The sequence below is a fragment of the Apodemus sylvaticus genome, chromosome 6 (genome assembly GCF_947179515.1).
Source record: "Apodemus sylvaticus chromosome 6, mApoSyl1.1, whole genome shotgun sequence".
In the NCBI taxonomy this organism is placed as follows: Eukaryota; Metazoa; Chordata; class Mammalia; order Rodentia; family Muridae; genus Apodemus; species Apodemus sylvaticus.
The window spans coordinates 121,159,048-121,176,738 of NC_067477.1; the positions used below are offsets into that span (position 1 = coordinate 121,159,048).

Below are 17,691 nucleotides of genomic sequence, written 5' to 3' on the forward strand. Positions count from 1 at the left end.
CTTTGAGAATGAGAGACTGGATTCCTGTCTAGCAAAAAAGTTGATTTCTAGGTATCCAGGAATTTATGTTTAGGTTCATAGCCAGGACTTAAATCACAAAGGAGTGAACTGGTGGATAGGAGCCGATGGCTGGAATTTTATTAATATTTTAGCACTGAAACTTGAGAACATAGTTGTTTAAAATGTCTGATGAATTAATGCTATGGCTGACTTGACCATTACTAGTCAATTCTGAAAGAAAAAAAAAGATGCATGTAACAGCGTGTAAGAGTCTGTAAAATGTACTTCTAAATCGACACTTAGATCAAACTTTGCATCAGGTTTTATGCCTGCTTTCTGGTTCATTGAATGATTAACTTTATTCTTTTCTTCAGTAAACTCACTCTCATGACTTTAAAGCTACTGCCTACTTATTTTCCTGGCTCTGGGTTTTTTTGTTTTTTGTTTGTTTGTTTGCTTGTTTTATATTGTTTTTGTTTTCTTCCTTATTTATAAGGTGGATGATAAAAGCATTCTGTGACAGATCTTTCTTGGAGAGATCAGCCAAATGGGAAGGATGGTGGGACTGAGGTTTCTGTTGTTCAGGACCCTTAACCCAAGTGGAGGACAGCGTGGGCAGCAGCCTGATAATGACGTAGCTTCTCAAGGTGGGAGAAGCTGGATCAGAGTTGCAGGAAAATGATTGGGCAGCTTCCTCTTCTGGCTAGCGTGGGCGGGGCTGAGGGACCGGAGAGGGGCTGTATTCATATGGAGTCCCATGAGCTGGTGTTTTGCTTGAGGTGGACCTAGAATACTCTTGGGTCTGGTTTCCCCAGGATACTCAAGGATTGTTCTCAGGGTGCAAATCCTTCGACTTGCTTGCAACCTTCACTTGAAGGCACACCGAGTCCTCTTCACCCCCATCTCACCCCCTTGTACGTGAAGAGGGAATGAAAATGATGCAGGGTGTGATGGATCTGTGACAAGTCTCCCAGGCACAGCTGGCCTATAACATCTCATCAGCCAGAATCCCTAAGGAGACAGCCTTGGATGCTCTATGGGGAGGGGTTGGGGTGGGGTGACAAGAAAAGGCTAATCTGGCACCAGACGTTCTTCTCATTCTTTTCCTTACGATGTTGAAGAATCTGCCAAACCTAGAGTGTCCAAAGAGAAAAAGAATTGTTCTAATTTTTTGTTCCTCTTCATGCCACTTTGTGAGGTCCTGGAGCCAGCCGGTATCTTCTCTGTGACTTCCTTGTCTAGGCTGTGACTTCCTTGTCTCAGTTCAGAAGGCTGCTGTTGTCTGGGCCATTCTTGAGAGCTCATGTTTACTAGAGTTCACGGTTCCCACAGGTTAACAGCGTGGAAACAAACAAACAAACCTCTCCAGTAAAATTATGTCTCCAGAATGATAGACCATCTCATAATAAGATGCAATGTCTGTTGAAGTCTAAATTAAAGACTGTTCTCTGTTGAGACAACACACGTATGATAATATATATAGGGATAAGGGGGAGTTCAGTGGTACAGCATTTGCTGGGCACCCATGAGGCTCTGGGTATATACTTCCTATCTGCCAAACATACCCAACTGCTGAAGTTTTGAATGCCCACAGGTTTTGAACAAGGCTTAAACCCAACTTTTTAAAAAACAATTTAAAAAATTATTAATTTTACATGCAAATAATATATACCATAATGTCAAAAAATTTCAGATCCGGATATGAATTATACAATGTTGAGTTTAACACATGTATTTTGAAGATGGGGAAACTGCAGTACATTTTCTTACAGTAGTGAATATATTCCAGTTCAGAAACAGAAAAAAAAAATTACTGAAGGCTTCTGGTGCTGATACAGGAGATCATCAACAAATACTAAAAAGCATAGTGTATGCTTACTGTGCATTCCCAATACCAAATGATGTGCACAGGTGCATATATTTTGATGAAGATGGGTGGTAACACTACGTGCTGCCTAGCCAGTCCCTTGCTCATGGTACCTCAACTTAACAGCTGTAGGATGTGAACGTGACAGGAATTCAGTGGAAACCGTGCTTTGAATCTTGATCTTGGATCTTTGCCCAATCTGGCCATTTATTGGACCTTCCTTTCTTGGCACTCTGGGTAATAGTGTGAGCTTTAGCTCTCATTTAGTCAGATGACCAGAAGGGCCAACAACTGGCACCCAATAGGGCACCTTGCTGCCAAGTTGTGCTGTTTTCATAACTTACCTGTTGAATGCATTTTCGACTAACACTAGCTCTAATTTAAGATAGGTTTATCAAGAGAGAACCCCATTGCAACTTAAGAATCATGCATATGTTTTGTATATTGAGGAAACTGAGGCTCAGAAGGTGCTTAGGTATAAGCGAAAATGACACAGGGGTCAGGCTCTTGACCATATACATATATAAAAAGATGGAATTTGTATGTAAATCCCACCATTTAAAGGTCTCAGGAAATGCAAACATGAGTGTTTCTGTCCCAATACAATTAGATACACAACATGTGTGTGCAATGGCCTTCTAAATTCTCAATAAAAGGAAGGGCTAGTTTCCTCTGTGACAGTCCCAATCCAGAGTCTATAGGAACACTGACTGGCAGTGTACTTTTTCCTCTTTGAGAAACAGTTCACAATGAAGACTTTTGTGTTGGTAAATCTAGCACTAAGAACTTGTTATTTATCTGGAATGCACAGCACTGATGTCCTTTGTGGCTTCTTCATCATGTGTTGTTGTTGTTCTTCTTCTTCTTCTTCTTCTTCTTCTTCTTCTTCTTCTTCTTCTTCTTCTTCTTCTTCTTCTTCTTCTTCTTCTTCTTCTTCTTCTTCTTCTCCTTCTCCTTCTCCTTCTCCTTCTCCTTCTCCTTCTCCTTCTCCTTCTCCTTCTCCTTCTCCTTCTCCTTCTCCTTCTCCTTCTCCTTCTCCTTCTCCTTCTCCTTCTCCTTCTCCTTCTCCTCCTCTTCCTCCTTCTCCTCCGCCTCCTTCTCCTTCTCCTCTTCCTCCTCTTCTTGCTCCTCTTCCTCCTCCTCCTCTCATCTTCCTCCTCCTCTTCTCTTCCTCCTCCTCTCCTCTTCCTCCTCCTCCTCTTCTCTTCCTCCTTCTCTTCTCCTCCTCCTCTCCTCCTCCTCCTTCTCCTCCTTTTCCTCCTTCTCTTCCTCCTCCTCTTCTCTTCCTCCTTCTCCTCTTCCTCTCTTCCTCCTCCTTGTTCTCCTCATCCTCGTCCTCCTCGTTGGGTTGTCCAATATAGAGACCACTAATACAGATACCACACCATCATCCAGTCAAAAAAAATTGATAAGTCCCATGAGCCAAGGACTGACTCAACATCAAACAGGTTTTCTATGCATACTCTATGTAAATACACACACCTCTGCCCACCATTTGGTATAGTAAATGTACAATAAACATCACACCTGTGATCACACTTATGTTGGTGTAGTTCAGCATGGAAAGGTTTCCATGGCAGGGAGCTGGCTGGGAGTGGGGTAGGAGGAGATCTGATGGCTGTTGCACATGCTGTTTTGCTATGAGTCTTATCATCTTATGGTTTGCTGTGCACCTAGACATTGGCTGCTCACTTGCCAGTTGTGAACCTGTGGGTTTTCTGGGTCATCAGTCAAGTAGAGCCTTCAAAGAAATGTTCTGCTTGAGCCTTTTAATAAATTCTGTCTGCTTCTCTATATCCCTTCACTTGGCTAAATGTTAAAATTGTAGTGAGAAAAAGGCTGTGTGTAATACATAAGGAACAGGGGAGTGGGAAAACTTTTCAGGCTGTCAGGAAGAATGTTGAGTAAATAAACATTACATGGATGCCTTGAGAAAATTATAAAAATTTTCCAAAGTCGTCATGACCAGATTACATATTTTGATGATCAACCTATTTATAGACAAAAAAGGGGGGGGGGCAAATTTTGATCTTTAATTTTACTCGCCCAATCCCTTCAAAAGTAAACTCAAATCAATAGTAGTTCTCACTGTAGTCTTCTAAACCAGAACACTGGGAGCTACCTCCAGTGGCAATTAGACTTGTCCCTTAGTGTTCTTAGGTGATAAGTTCCAGGACTCCATGACCACCAGCATGATCATGATACACAGGTCCTCCCTGTTCTGTGGCATATTGTTTCAACCCATGATGGTCTTCCTGTGTGATTGAATCATCTATGTCTCACTTGGAGGTATGACCTAATATTGTTATTCTGTATTAAGTAATAATGAAAAGGGCAAAAGAATTATAGGTGTTCAATACAGATACCACTATTTAAAAAACATACTGGAAATTCTTGGTTGGTTGCATTTCATAGACAGAAAACCTTGAGAATATGAAGGCTCCGATCTCTGATGGAAATTGCTTGCCACCACCCCCCCAAGGAAATGACATAATTTAGTGAATGGCAGGCAGAGACACAAAGAATGAACTCAGAATTTTGATATCATTCTTAAGCCATACTATGGAGCTGATATATAGCAAAATCAAATGCTTACTTGATTTCTTGGATGTTTTACAAAAGGTAATGGAAGATGATGCAGAGCATGTTTTGTCTGTCTTGGCAGATTGTGAGCTTTACAGACACCTGTTCCCCAAAAGCTATCCCCATGGCCCCTTCTTTCCCCTTTGTGCCAGTTGCTCATTTACTATAGGAGTTAACCATCGGGTTGCTGTGTCTCATTACTTTATGGGACTTAAAATCTTGGGTGTTCTATTCTTTCATGTCTTTGTCCTTTCAGAGTCTGTATGTAAGGTATGTAAAGTCACTGTGCTTTGGTCTTTGAATTCATCTTTGGGACTGAAAAATTCCCCTTTACATGGGAATTCACTGGCACTAGGCACTCTCTCACACTGCCACAATTTCACGTAGGGGTGTGGGCATCATTACCATTGTTTACAGAGAGGAGACTGAGAATGAGAAAATGTAGGTAGTTTGTCCACAGTCATGGAGGAAATATGTGGCAGAATTCTACACAGTGCAAATAACCTACTATCCCTGAATCCCAGGAATTTCTTTGTTTATGCTGTCATCCAGGGGAAGACAGGGTTCAATTACATCATCAAAGTGCACATTTTGAATTGTTTTTTGTAATGAAAAAGGTTGTAACTTGTCATTATCTTCTGTTAAGCATTGGTTTGCGACTAGTTTGTGGTGTGCTGACTGATGGGTATTGTTGGTGGTATTAAATAAGTTTTATGGGCAGTTGACTTTAGGAATAAGTCCATCTTAGTCACAGACACAAAAACATTGACCTCGGATAATATTTGTAGTGGAACTTAGTTATCATTTTCATTTTTGTGTGGTTAGGTTGGAGTCTCAGCAATGATGGCATGATGTAACATTAACTTTGAGAGAACCCATTTCTGAGATATAATAAGTTAATAATATAATTAATTGACTAAGTTTAAAAGAACTCAGCCTGTTCTCTTGTATATATTATCCTTGCCTAACAAAAGCATTGGCAATTTTTGGGAGCTCTGCTGGTTACATTACCTGTACAACCAGGGAGCAAGAGTGCATTCTGACATTTTATTACTTTACTCTGTATAGTTATTTGCTCAGAATGAAGAGTCTTAGCTTACCAGACTAATTGAGACTCTCTACTATTGGTCAGTTTTCCAATGTGTTCATTGTTTACTGGCTAACACCATTATCAGTATGTAGGTAAGATCATAAAAACAGCTGTATGTGATGTCTAGTGGTTGTGAGTGCAGCTATACATAGTAATAGCCAGGGAAAATATAAATACATGCTGTTTTGCAAAAAAAAAACATTATAACAACCTTTGTAGTATGACTTTTTAAGGGTACTTTCTTTAAATTAAAAAGCAAAGTCTTGAACTGAATCATGAACTGATCCAAAAGGCATTTTCCCCTTTACTTGCTATCGTAATAATCAGAATTTTCTGCACCTTTCAAGAGAACATTTTGAAAAGAAGGAAAGACAGTGACATGGTTGGTGATAGTTCTACAATTACAGGTTTCACTTCTGTCAGTGGAGTCCAAAGAAATATAAATCTTGATGCCTCTATTGTAATAGAAGGATCTTATTTAAGTCTAGTTAGTGACATGATTCAGGTAGCTGTAGCAATACTAATATCTTTTAAGCTTCTGTTTAATAAGATTCTTACTTTTATTTTCTGAAGACTTCTTTATTTCCCAAATGTTGTCTCTTAATCAGCTGGACCATCACCACCCCTATAAGGTACCATATTATTATGACATTGATTTGCTTTGGGATTATAAATACAGTCAGAGTTTTAATTAAGAACATGTTTTTGGTACAACCCAGCAGAGAACTACCCATGGAAGGAAAATAACATGGGAAATTTATATCTTTTCCCAGAGCTTCATTTTAGTTATTGCTTTCCCCGTTGCTTAGTTTTTTCAACCCTACAGACAAGCAATGGCGTTAGAGAACATGTAAGTGATTTTAATTGCATTTTCCCCTGCCTGGAGCATTTGCAATGTGGCAGAGATCTATGCAATTGGCCCAAAGGGAAATTGATGAGATAGGAATGGACTTAGACACAGTCATCAATCTACAGCAGAGTCAGCCTCCAAGTTTACAAATCAGCTCAGTCTCTCCTCTGCTTTTAGGGCATTTTCTTTCCATTTAGCAGTCCAAACTGCTTTGCACAGGGCTTCCTTGGTGTCTTCTGTGTAAATTAACCTTGGAAGACACATGAGAGAGTTGTGCCTAGAAATCTACACATGCAGAGCCCTGTTGCAGTCCACTTTAGACTTGAATCAAGGACCTCAGGAGAAGTATCTCTTTTCCTAGGCATACTGTAGAAACTCTCACTGCAACCATGAAGGATGCTCCTTCTCAAATCTCAAGCTAATACAGACTCGTGGAGCTCCTAAGAACTCAAGAATTTTAAGTAGTTTTTAAATTAAAGAACTAAGCACATCCATATTTGGTTCTGAGATACTCACACTGCAAGTTCGATTTGAATGAACACTGGAATTTGCTCAGGTCTCAGTTCTGCTTTCTCAAAGAAGAAAGTATTTCATTTATGCATGGAATGCCTGCCACTCAAAAAATCATATGAGTTGACAGACTGTTTTAGAGATCATTACTTTTCTGTGGCATGGGCAAGCGGCCAATCTGAAGGGTGGTTCTTCAGATTTCTCTGTGGCCCACTTCTCTCCCAGCTGGTCTTGATCCTGGGATGTCTCTGCCTCTGTGTTTCTTTTGTAGTAAGTATTTAAACTATGCCTGCTGTAGGAAGGGAAAGAAAATACCATTTACTTTCACCTCATTCAGAAAATAGATAGTAGGAAGCAGTGTACTTTAAGAGAAGAAAACAAACTTCACAAGAGTTGACTACCTTGCATTTTAAAAGGCCAGCAGCATGAGATTCTAGCTGGAAACAATACTCATTCCTCTTTAGCATGATGCTGTCTCTCATTCTACTTAGGTTTAGAACGGATGCTGTCTATGGAAAGGACATCCATTGTACAGTGGAGACTGCTGGCCTTGCCATGCAATTGATGTGGCATCATGACCAATACATTTTCCATTTCCATTAGTAGACTTTTATCAGACAGAAAAGTATTCTTGGGCTCTGGGATTCATAACTGCACCCCAAGTCTCTTTAGTTCCTACCCTGAACACACTCATTCAGTTTTCAGTACTATTCTCTCAACTGTGGTCCTCTGTGTCTTGTGCAGGGTGGTCCTGTAGAACTCAGCTCCTGCCAACAGTCAAACATCATTATTCTATCTATGATGATGACAGGTAGAAAGAATGGTCATGACAATGGGCCTAGCAGATTTGCCAAAAGTGAAAGTTTGCTGAGAGCTGTATTTAAATCTTATAAGACATGACATAACATTGGCACTGAGGGGGGCAGTTATACTCACAAAAAATGTCTCTGGGGATCATTATTACAGATAGCTAGAAGAGTCAAGTAGCATCAGGAGCAGAATCAATGTAGGATATCTCTCAACGCGTGTGTGTGTGTGTGTGTGTAGTATTTCTTCAACCTCTCTTAGGAAGTTGCAAGAACTTTGTCTTAAACTAGTGATAATGATATTAAGATGTAAGAATTGAGACCCAATCTATCCAGCTGTCAGAACTAATGTAATACAGCATGCATAAAACACTCCGTAACTTATCTTCTATTTTATCTCATACCAACCTTATAGAAAACAGATATATTTAGAAATTCATAAGTTTAGAAAGTTGTTTGGACTGTTACTCCCTAAATTTAGAGATATTGTTATATCTAAAACATTTAAAGACTTAATACTTAAAGACTTAACGTCTAGTTTACAGGTCCCCTCATGCAAAAGTCATCAAAAGGAATTTTAAAAAAATCTAAAAATTTTCATACAAGATGATTCATTTGGTATTTTTAAACTCAAGCGTAGATAATTATATGGATTTTTCCTCCATAGAATATTACCACCCTGTTAATCATGCATACATTTTAAAGTATCACAGTAAGCACATTGCAATGCATGAATATTTGTCTATAAAGAAGAGCATTATTTATGGCAGTCCAGGAAATGGAGATAACTCTATCAGGCTGAGCCAGGGGCGGGCTCCTGAAGTTGGTTACATTTGAGTTGGAGGCAAAACAAATAAGCAAGCAAGCAAGCAACAACAACAATAACAACAACAACAACAACACTGTGACTGTTGAGAAGAAAAGGAGGCTATTTTGAAAAAATTTATTCCAAGAACCACACATAACTTGGTCCAGCTGAATCATAAGCTATGTGTTAGAGTGTAGAATAGAGAGGGGCTTGGAGAGGGGCTTGAAGAGAGGTGCTTCCAGATGGTCAAGATTCCTGTTTGCTTTTCTGAAGCATTGTGATATACTTGAGAGTTATTTAAAGCTTACAAAAGAACAAAACTTTTAGCAGACTGAAGTCGAAGGATTGATTAGAAGTTCAGGGCCAGATTGGGCAACTTTGTAAGACCTTGCCTCAAAAAGAAGACAAAGCAACCACAAAACTCAAGTTTTATTGTGGAATATTTACAAAAGTAAACAACATGATATAATGAATTCCTATGTCTTCATTACAGAACTTTAAGGAATTTTATTTTAAAATGTTGTTTATATCTCAACTCATACTCTTCTTTTCCCATCATTAATCTTCACTTTATTGGCTCAGTGAGCAAAGGTACTTGCTGCCACCTCTGATGACCTAAGTTCAATCCCTAGGACCCACATGATGGAAGGCAATAACTGACTCCCACAAGTTGCTCTCTGAGATCCACATGTCTACTGTGGTGCACACACATACACTCACTCACTCACTCACTTACATGTGCTGAACAAAAAAAAAAACCAAACCCATATATATAAACCAATATGTATATACACTATATATACATATATAAACCAATATATGTGTGTATTATATATACATGTGTATGTGTATACATTATACATATGTATATGGATGTGTATGTGTGTCTGTATAATCATATGTATATGTACATACACATGTATATAATTTATGTATATATATTGGCTTCTTGAGACAGGATCTCTCAATACAGCCCTGGCTGTCCTGGAACTCACTATGTTTACCAGGCTGGCTTCAAACTCAAAGAGATCTGCCTGCTTCTACATCTGGAGTGCTGGGATTAAAAGTGTGTATCATCAGGCCCAAATTGTCAAAAAGACAATTTAATAAAAATTTTAATAAAAATTTTACAAATCCACTAATGAAACATAGCAAATATGCAGGAAATGGCATCCAAGTTCGAGGGAACAGCAGAACCATGTGGACAGACAAAGGCCCTGTGTTAGGTATGATGAATAGTTGCAAAATCTAATGGCTATTCTGAAAGGTGAGTGACTTTTTTTACCAGACCTTGAACCACTAGAAGTTTAAAACAAGTGAATTTAAAATAATGAAAGGACCCCCTCACCCGATCATTATATGATGAAACTATTCAAACAAACAAGATGTTGTAAGAACTGGACAAGAAGCCCTAAGGTCAACAACAGTTGTCTGTTTCCTAGCACATTGGTCTAGTGGTATCTTGTTTCCAAAATAAAGCACAGACAACAATATACATTATACTTTACTATCTAGCAACTGATCAGGCATACCATAAGAGTATGCTATTATGTAGTGTAAGACTCAGGGAGCCTTAACTTACCGGAGACCCCTGAGTGAACAACGTAGAGACAAGAATCAATGCAAAATGCAAGGGAAATTTTATTTACTCCAGCATGCTGGGGTCGCCCTCCACATGGGGAGAGAACGACCACCCACAGTGGGCTGCACGGGCCTTTGTACAGTCCTCAGGGCAGCCGCCATTAGGCACAATGTGATTGGCAGAACAGTGTTACCTTTAAATTAATTAGTTGTTAGGGTAGGTGGCCAATGGTCTCTGGGCTTTCCCTAGCTGCAGGGACCTCCCTGTGATCTGAGGAATGTAATAATTTAACCTCTCCCTTCTGGGAGGGGCAAGTGTTCCAAAGTTCCCGAGTTAACCCTTTTAGTAGAATCTATACTTCTCAAAGAGACAGAGGTTTGACTTATATGCACTTATTTTCTCTAAAGGAAAGTTGCTGATTCCAGAAAGATCAATACAACCTATAGATGGTTCTTTCTGGGTAGTTATTCAGAAAACCAAGCGAACAACCAAATGAAAACCCTTGAAATGTTTAGAAAACCTCTAAAGGGCTCTGTACAACCCCCACCTTCACAATGTAGGCAAAGAATGAGTGGGACTGAAAATAAATGACTGTTTAGGGAGAAGACGCCATGCATTTAGGAACCCTGTAGTTGGGGTGGAGGCAGATGGGAGCCTAGGAGCACAGGATCAGGGTCAGGCCACAGTATCATGCCTTCCTCTCTCCGTGTCTGGCTTAAGGAGTTAACAATGGCAGAGTCAGCATTTAGGCCACACAAGGAAGTGCTTGCTCTCATTCTAGCACGTAGTTCTTCCTTGGGGTTTCAGGTCACTGGGAAGGAGTCCTCTCAAATTGTCTTCCAAATGTTTAATAAGAGGCAGGCCTTTTCCTGCACATTTTCTAGAGAAACATCTTCCCAACATTAAGATTGGAGCTACCCAAACCCAAAAAAATAATACTTGGAATAATAGGGAGGCATTTGCTCCTGATTAATTCACTTGCTCTATGCTTGTCTTTGTTTTTAAAAATTAAAAACAAAGTGTGTGTGTGTGTGTGTGTGTGTGTGTGTGTGTGTGTGTGTGTTCACCACATGTGTTGAAGTCAGAGAGCAATTTGTAAAAATCAGCTCTTTCCTTCCACCCTGCAGGTCCCAGTCATTATTACTTGGGTCTCGAGGCAAGCAAGCTTATTTATCCTCTGGGCCATCTTGATGGTCACCCCACTCTATCCTTCTTGAGATAGCTGTCCCTGCCTAATGTGGGTAGAGTTTAGAGACAGGAATGCAACAAACTCAAATTTGTAGATAAGTTAGTCCAAATTCTGACAGATCAGGGAGTCTCCCAATAGCTAGTGGCTTGTGATTCAAAGTGAGAAGAACAAACAAGACAGTCAGAGGAAGGACCCAAGGTTCAGAGCTGTGGAAACAGTAGTTTGTGTTAGAACCTACTTTGAACTCTGAGACAGGCTTCTAAGTCTCACCTTTCATTACCTGCCTTCAATCATTTAAAAAATTCCCAGGATGGCTTCAGCTCCTCAGAATCCACTAGCTAGAGAGAGCGGATCTTTACTAACTCCACTCCCGTGCACTTTAGATTGCCGAATTTAAAGCTTTCTTTGATCAGGAGAGATAACCAGGTCAGGATAACCTTTGCAAAATCAAAAAGCTACGTTTCTTTGATATCAGACCAGTGACCATAAATTCCATGATTGTTAGCAAACAGCCTAGTCATATCTCATTATCTAAATGATAAATGGACAACATCAAGGTACAAAACCCACACTTCTGTAACCAGGCGCTTTACTTCAAAATTAGCTTTCTTCTGTATACACTTTGTATCTCAGAGATACTCTTATCCCCATGAAAATCTGGGTTCTGAAAGCTTACTACAGTGGGGTATTTTTCTTTCAGCCAGTGTAGTCATTGCTTAAGCAATGAACCAGTCCTTATCGTTTAATCCATAGGGATCTTCTTTCACCTCTAAAGAAATGCCCTTGGAAAGTGGAAATACACCTTGTGTCTCCCATTACCGCAGACTCCTGAATTAGAGGTTTAGTTTCTAGGGTAAACCCAAAACACTGTCAGAAAACTTGAATGAACAGGAAGACAAAAACCTGGTGGTAGGTTCAGTCCTGCAGCTGCCCTGACAAGTAAACAAACCTTCTGTCCTTTCTGGTTTCTCTTAGAGTAATAAACAGCAACAAAGGAAGAATACCGGCTCAGCCTGTCCCGTCAGCAATTACGTGTGACTCTATTTTATTCAAGTGCTATAAATGACACACAGGAAACTATCCTGAAAAGCCCAGAGTAGGGAGTGTAACTTCCTAGAGCCTGCATGGAGAAGTCAGATATCCCTAATTGTAGTTAACAAGCCCAGACAGAGCAACAGGAAGAGGAAGCCGACAGTGTAACACCATGCTTTATATAGGGTGCAGAACTGAAGATGTTTGCCTCTAAGCACCAGGAGGTACAGTTTCTAAAGGTAGCTCATCAATGAACATTGTTCTGTCTTTTGACTCAAGTGATTCATTAGTGACTACCATTATAGTGAGAGCTTCTTGGCAGATGTACATGTGTGTGGTGGAAACATGCATGTACAGGTGAAGATGGGTGTGTTCATGGGTATGTAAAGGCCAGAAGTTTATGTTGGGTGTTTTTCTCCACTGGTCTCCATTTTATTTATTAGGGCAGAGTCTTCCACAGAATCAGGAGCTAATCTAGCTACCCAGCTCACTCCAAGTATCTCCTGTCTCTGTCTCCCCAGTACTGCCACTACAGGTGGCCTCCCATGTGGGTGCTGGGGATTCAAATTCTAGGTTTCATGGTTGTGTGCCAAACCTCTTTATTTACTGAACTCTCTCTTCAGTCTGAGAGTTTATTATGAAAGAAAAACCACAGAAATAATACCACCAAACCTTCTGGTAATATAGATATTTAAGGATAATATGATTGCAAATAAGTAATATCTTGTTGGTCTAATTGTTCTCAACAGACAAAGCAGAAGTCTCCAAACCTGCTTTGTGCCTGGGTGAAAGATGACATTTGTCTTGTAGTTTGACCCTCCCGGTTTAGTGAGCAGGGCTGGGGGTGGGGAGAGCTTGAGTGAGCACAGTTTCGCTCTTGTCTTCCTTCTTATCTAATCTACACATAGGACTGTTCTTAAGCTCTTAAGCTCTTTACCCTGAAGGGTCCTCCTTAGCCTTTGAATCTGTGATGTCAGAGGCCCATCCAGTAAGTCTGAGGTTGGGACTGGCAAAGGAAGTGTCAATAGCAAGCAGGCACCAGGTTCCCTTCCTAAAACTACCAAGAAGGAAGTGACACTCAGTACTAGCCTCAGGGGACAACAGAAGGTAGTGAAGATTTAGAGAGCCTGGGAGGCACTTGCTGGCCAGCAAATGTAGACTACACAGATGTGATTTTCCTACAAGAATGAGGAAAATTAGATGTTAAAGTAGAGGTTGGGTTTGTATATCATTTTACAAATAGCTAAAAAAAAAAAAAAATTGAGAAATTTAAATGACGGCTAGACCAACAAATATAGCTATGGGATTCCTCATTCCTAAAAGACCCCAATGTTGTAATCTGTAGAAGCTGAGGGAGGCAGAATTGATTAGCGTACAAGATCTTCATTGCAGAGAAAACATGGAGACTTTCAGTTTCTTGTTTGTCATAGAATAGGTTTGCTCAGATAAGGGGAAACGTCTGCCAAGAGAAAGGTGCTTGCGATCAATATCCGTGGTATCTCTACTGTCTGTGAGCAGTATTCGAGATGTCTCTACAGAGATTGTGTTCTTGGACCTCACTTCTGTCACATTAGAGACAGAGTTTGGGGTGGTTATGTAAAGCAGGGTTGTGGTGGTTTGGGGCCTGCAAGCACAACTGAGAGAGACATTGCTGATGCCGTGCACACAGTGCACACAGTTCAGACAGTGCTCTTACTGTCCACATAGACCTCAGTTAAAAACTTGGTGGAATGATTCAGATACGGCCGGAGTTACAGAAGCTTAGAAATGTCCAGATGACAGAAGAGATTTTTCTAGATTGAAAAAAAGTAGGTGGCTGGCTTTTCTTCACATTTATTAAAGATGCCTTCACCAAGCCAAGCATTAAATTTTAGGAAATAAATTATGACGACAGGAGCAACCTTGCTGGGCATTGTGGCACATGTCTGTGCTTGCCAACACTCAAGAGGGAGTTGAAGCAGGGAGGTTTAAAAAAAAAGAGAGAAGAGACGAGGAAAAACAAAAAGAAACCAAAAAAGACATCACATTTATTTGCAGTGCATACAACCAGTACATTTCTGGTTTCAAGTATTTCTTAATTTTCATATGTAGAGACAGTTCCAGATATTTTGGTATTTTTCCTAGTCACTGAATGTACTTATGTTAGTTCTCTCACCTGCAATGCCCCCTCCCCCATCTCTCTCTAACTCTGTGTGTGTGTGTGTTCCTGTGTATTACTGCACAGGCCATAGTGCACATGCGCAAGTCATAGCACAACCTCAGGTGTCAGTTTTTTGCCTTCTGCCTTGTTGGAATGCCTGTTTGTGTGATGGTCTATGCACTGCCTGGATCCTCCTGTCTCTGCCTCTCATCTCACTGTAGGAACAACTGGGGCATTTCTTATTACCACTGGCTTTGTGTGTGTTCTGGGCATCCAAACTCAGGTTCCCACACTTGTGTGGCAAGTACTCCACTCACTGAGCCATCTCCTCCAGCGCCCCCTTTGTCCCTGGAATGAATGAATGATTTTACTTTATCCTATTTTAGTTAAACATAATGTGTTGGAGTGCTGGAGTTGGTGGTGAGGATTTATCTTTTCAGTTGAATTTTTGTGTGATTAGTAGTAAGAAGATAATTAGATAAGTAATTCGATCAATACATACATACATACATATGATACATATGCTTTTTCTTGTTTCCTTTTTTTTAAGACAGGCTTTCTCTGTGTAGCCCTGGCTATGCTGGAACTCTCTAAGTAGACCAGGCTGTCCATGACCCCACAGAGATCTACCTGCTTCTACCTCCGGAGTGCTGGATTAAAAGCATGTGCTTCTGGGCTTGGAGTACATGCTCTGTTTCCTGGGCTATAAATTAGAAGCCAGAACTGAAAAGGAGCTGGTGTAAATAAGATAATGTGGTGAGACTCAACTGGCAATGGTCAGCCAATGTGGGAACCTGCACACTTGTAAAATCCCCCCAGATTACCGCAGAAGCTGCTGTGTTCTGGTTCTAAATTTGCTACCAGCTTGGTTTCAGTTACTATTTTAGCTCTTCAACATCTTTATTGTGACTAGCAGATCCATTTACAAGACCTTTAATGAAGCTAGTTCCCTGTATTGTCCATCTTCAGGCATGGTTTAAGGGATGTTAGTAACTGGCAAGCATTTTTCCTGGAATCTGATAATGAACTTTGATGGAGAAAGATGGAGAATCTCATGTTGTAAGAGAGTGTTAGAGGAGATTGGGAAATGGGCAGAATAAGGCTGGTGGGTCAGGTCACAAAAGAGGAATCAATAAATGGGAATTTGCTCAAGCGTGTGTACAGTCTGACCCCTGTGCTATGCCACTGGTTTACTTGGGCCCTGAGAGTGAGACCTCCTGCTTGTCTTTTCTCTCTAGTAGAGCTAAATGGATCTTTTGAAATGATCACAGGACACACTTCTGGGTAGGGGCTCTCAAAAAGTACCATCTTATTCTTCTAGGGAAACAGACCCAGTCAGCAGTATAAATTATACAAAACACAGAGGAAATCAGTTCACAGAGTGCCTATGTCTATCTGGAAGTATCTAAGGATCAGAGCATTGTTATTGCCAGGCTAAAACATGTCAGGATGGTGCACATCTAAAGTCTTTGCTCAGTTCTCTGTTGTGTTACATAGCTCTAAAGTCCTTTCCAGGGCATACAAACCCTTCCATAAATAGCCCCTCATCTCAGGTCCAATCCTTACCTCAGATCTACCATGTATCTCAGGTCCAACTCTTACCTCAGGCCTAGCCCTGTAGTGGTTTGAATAGGTATGACCCCATCCCCAGACCCACAGACTCATACTTTTGAATGCTTGGCCCCTAAGGAATGGCACTGTTAGGAGGTGTGGCCTTGTTGGAGGAAGTTTGTCACTGTGGGGCAGGTTTTGAAGTCTCCTATGTTCAGGCTCTGTCCAGTGTGGAATTCCAGTTTACTCCTGGCTGCCTGTGGACAGTCCCCTTCTGATGCCTTTGAATCAAAATGTAGAACTCTTGGCACCTCCAGCACCGTGTCTGCCTGGACGCTGACATGTTTCCTGCCACAATGACAATGGACTAAACCTCTGAACCTGTAAGCCAGCCCCAATTAAATGTTGTCCTTTATAAGAGTTGCTTTGGTCATGGTGCCTCTTCACAGCAATGGAACCCTAAGACAACCCCTTACCCCAGATTCATCCATTACCCCAGGCCCACTGAAACCCTGCCCCTGCTCCTCCGAAAATGAACTTCTTTTTCATTGTCCCCATGCTCTGCCCATTGTCATTTACTGTTTTTAAAGTGCTGTTCCACCCCACAGCATGTTTTAGCCTGGCAGTAACATACACACATTACAACATTTTCCAACCCCCAGAGGCTTTCAGACAGACGTTGGCACTCTGAGAAACCGACTTTCTCTCTGTTTTGTATGATTTATATTGCTGACCGAATCTATTTCCCTCTGAGACCAAGGCTGTAGTTTTTTGAGATACCCCTACCCAGACATATGTCCAATGTCTTTAAGTGGTTATTGTTCTTTTCCAACATGACCTTTAAACGTCTGATTTATTTCTCTTTCCCATTTCTTACTCTCCTCATTTGTTATTTCATGGAAAAACTAGCTTCCTTTCCTTCTATCCTTCTCTGTATCTCTAGATTGCAAGTCACCATCAGATTCCTGGCTCTAGAGAATGTGTAGTTTTGGAAGCTAACCATACCAACCCATGCTACCAACTTGTAAACCAGCAGTTCTCAGCCTATGGGTAGTAAGCCCCTTGGGGTTCACATATCAGATATTCTGCATGTCTGGTATTTGCATTGCAATTGATAACAGTAGCAAAATTACAGTTTTGAAGTAGCAATGAAATAGCTCTATGGTTGGAAGTTACCACACCCAGAGGAATGGACTGTATTAAAGGGTGTCAGCATTAGGAAGGTTGAGAACCACTGCTCTAAATGCTTGAGGAATTCCACAGTAAGTTGACAGGTTTCCCTTTACAGGCTCCTGGTCTCCCCTGGTCTCCCGTATGTGCATATGTTGTGAATGCATTCGTAATAGTGTCCTGATGGGAAACCATATTCTACATTACAGAAAACTACTTTGCATATACAGTTGGGGAAGGGACTTCATGTTAGGATCACATTGTGGTTCATGCTCTCTTGTGTTCTGGTGAGGAAGGCGGAGTGGCTACTTTCCTGTTGGATGATAATAGTGAACTTCACAGAGGTGATGTGGGACCTATGATAGATACCACAGAACATCCTAGTGACTTAAGCTTTCTTTTCCACAGGGATGTGCTGTGATTTCAGGAGTCAGGGACTTAGTTGGCATCTTACATGTGAGAATGAGCAGTTTCACAGCTTCTTGGGACTTTTTTTTTTCTTTTACAAAAAGA

At 40.8% G+C, this 17,691-nt stretch overlaps 1 protein-coding gene across 7 annotated transcripts in view; it reads left to right on the top strand.

Moving 5' to 3' along the window:
- The window catches only part of Rasgrp3 (RAS guanyl releasing protein 3), a 103,501-nt gene that overhangs the window by 35,055 nt on the left and 50,755 nt on the right, over positions 1–17,691 (top strand). The gene's annotated exons all lie outside the window — the stretch shown is intronic.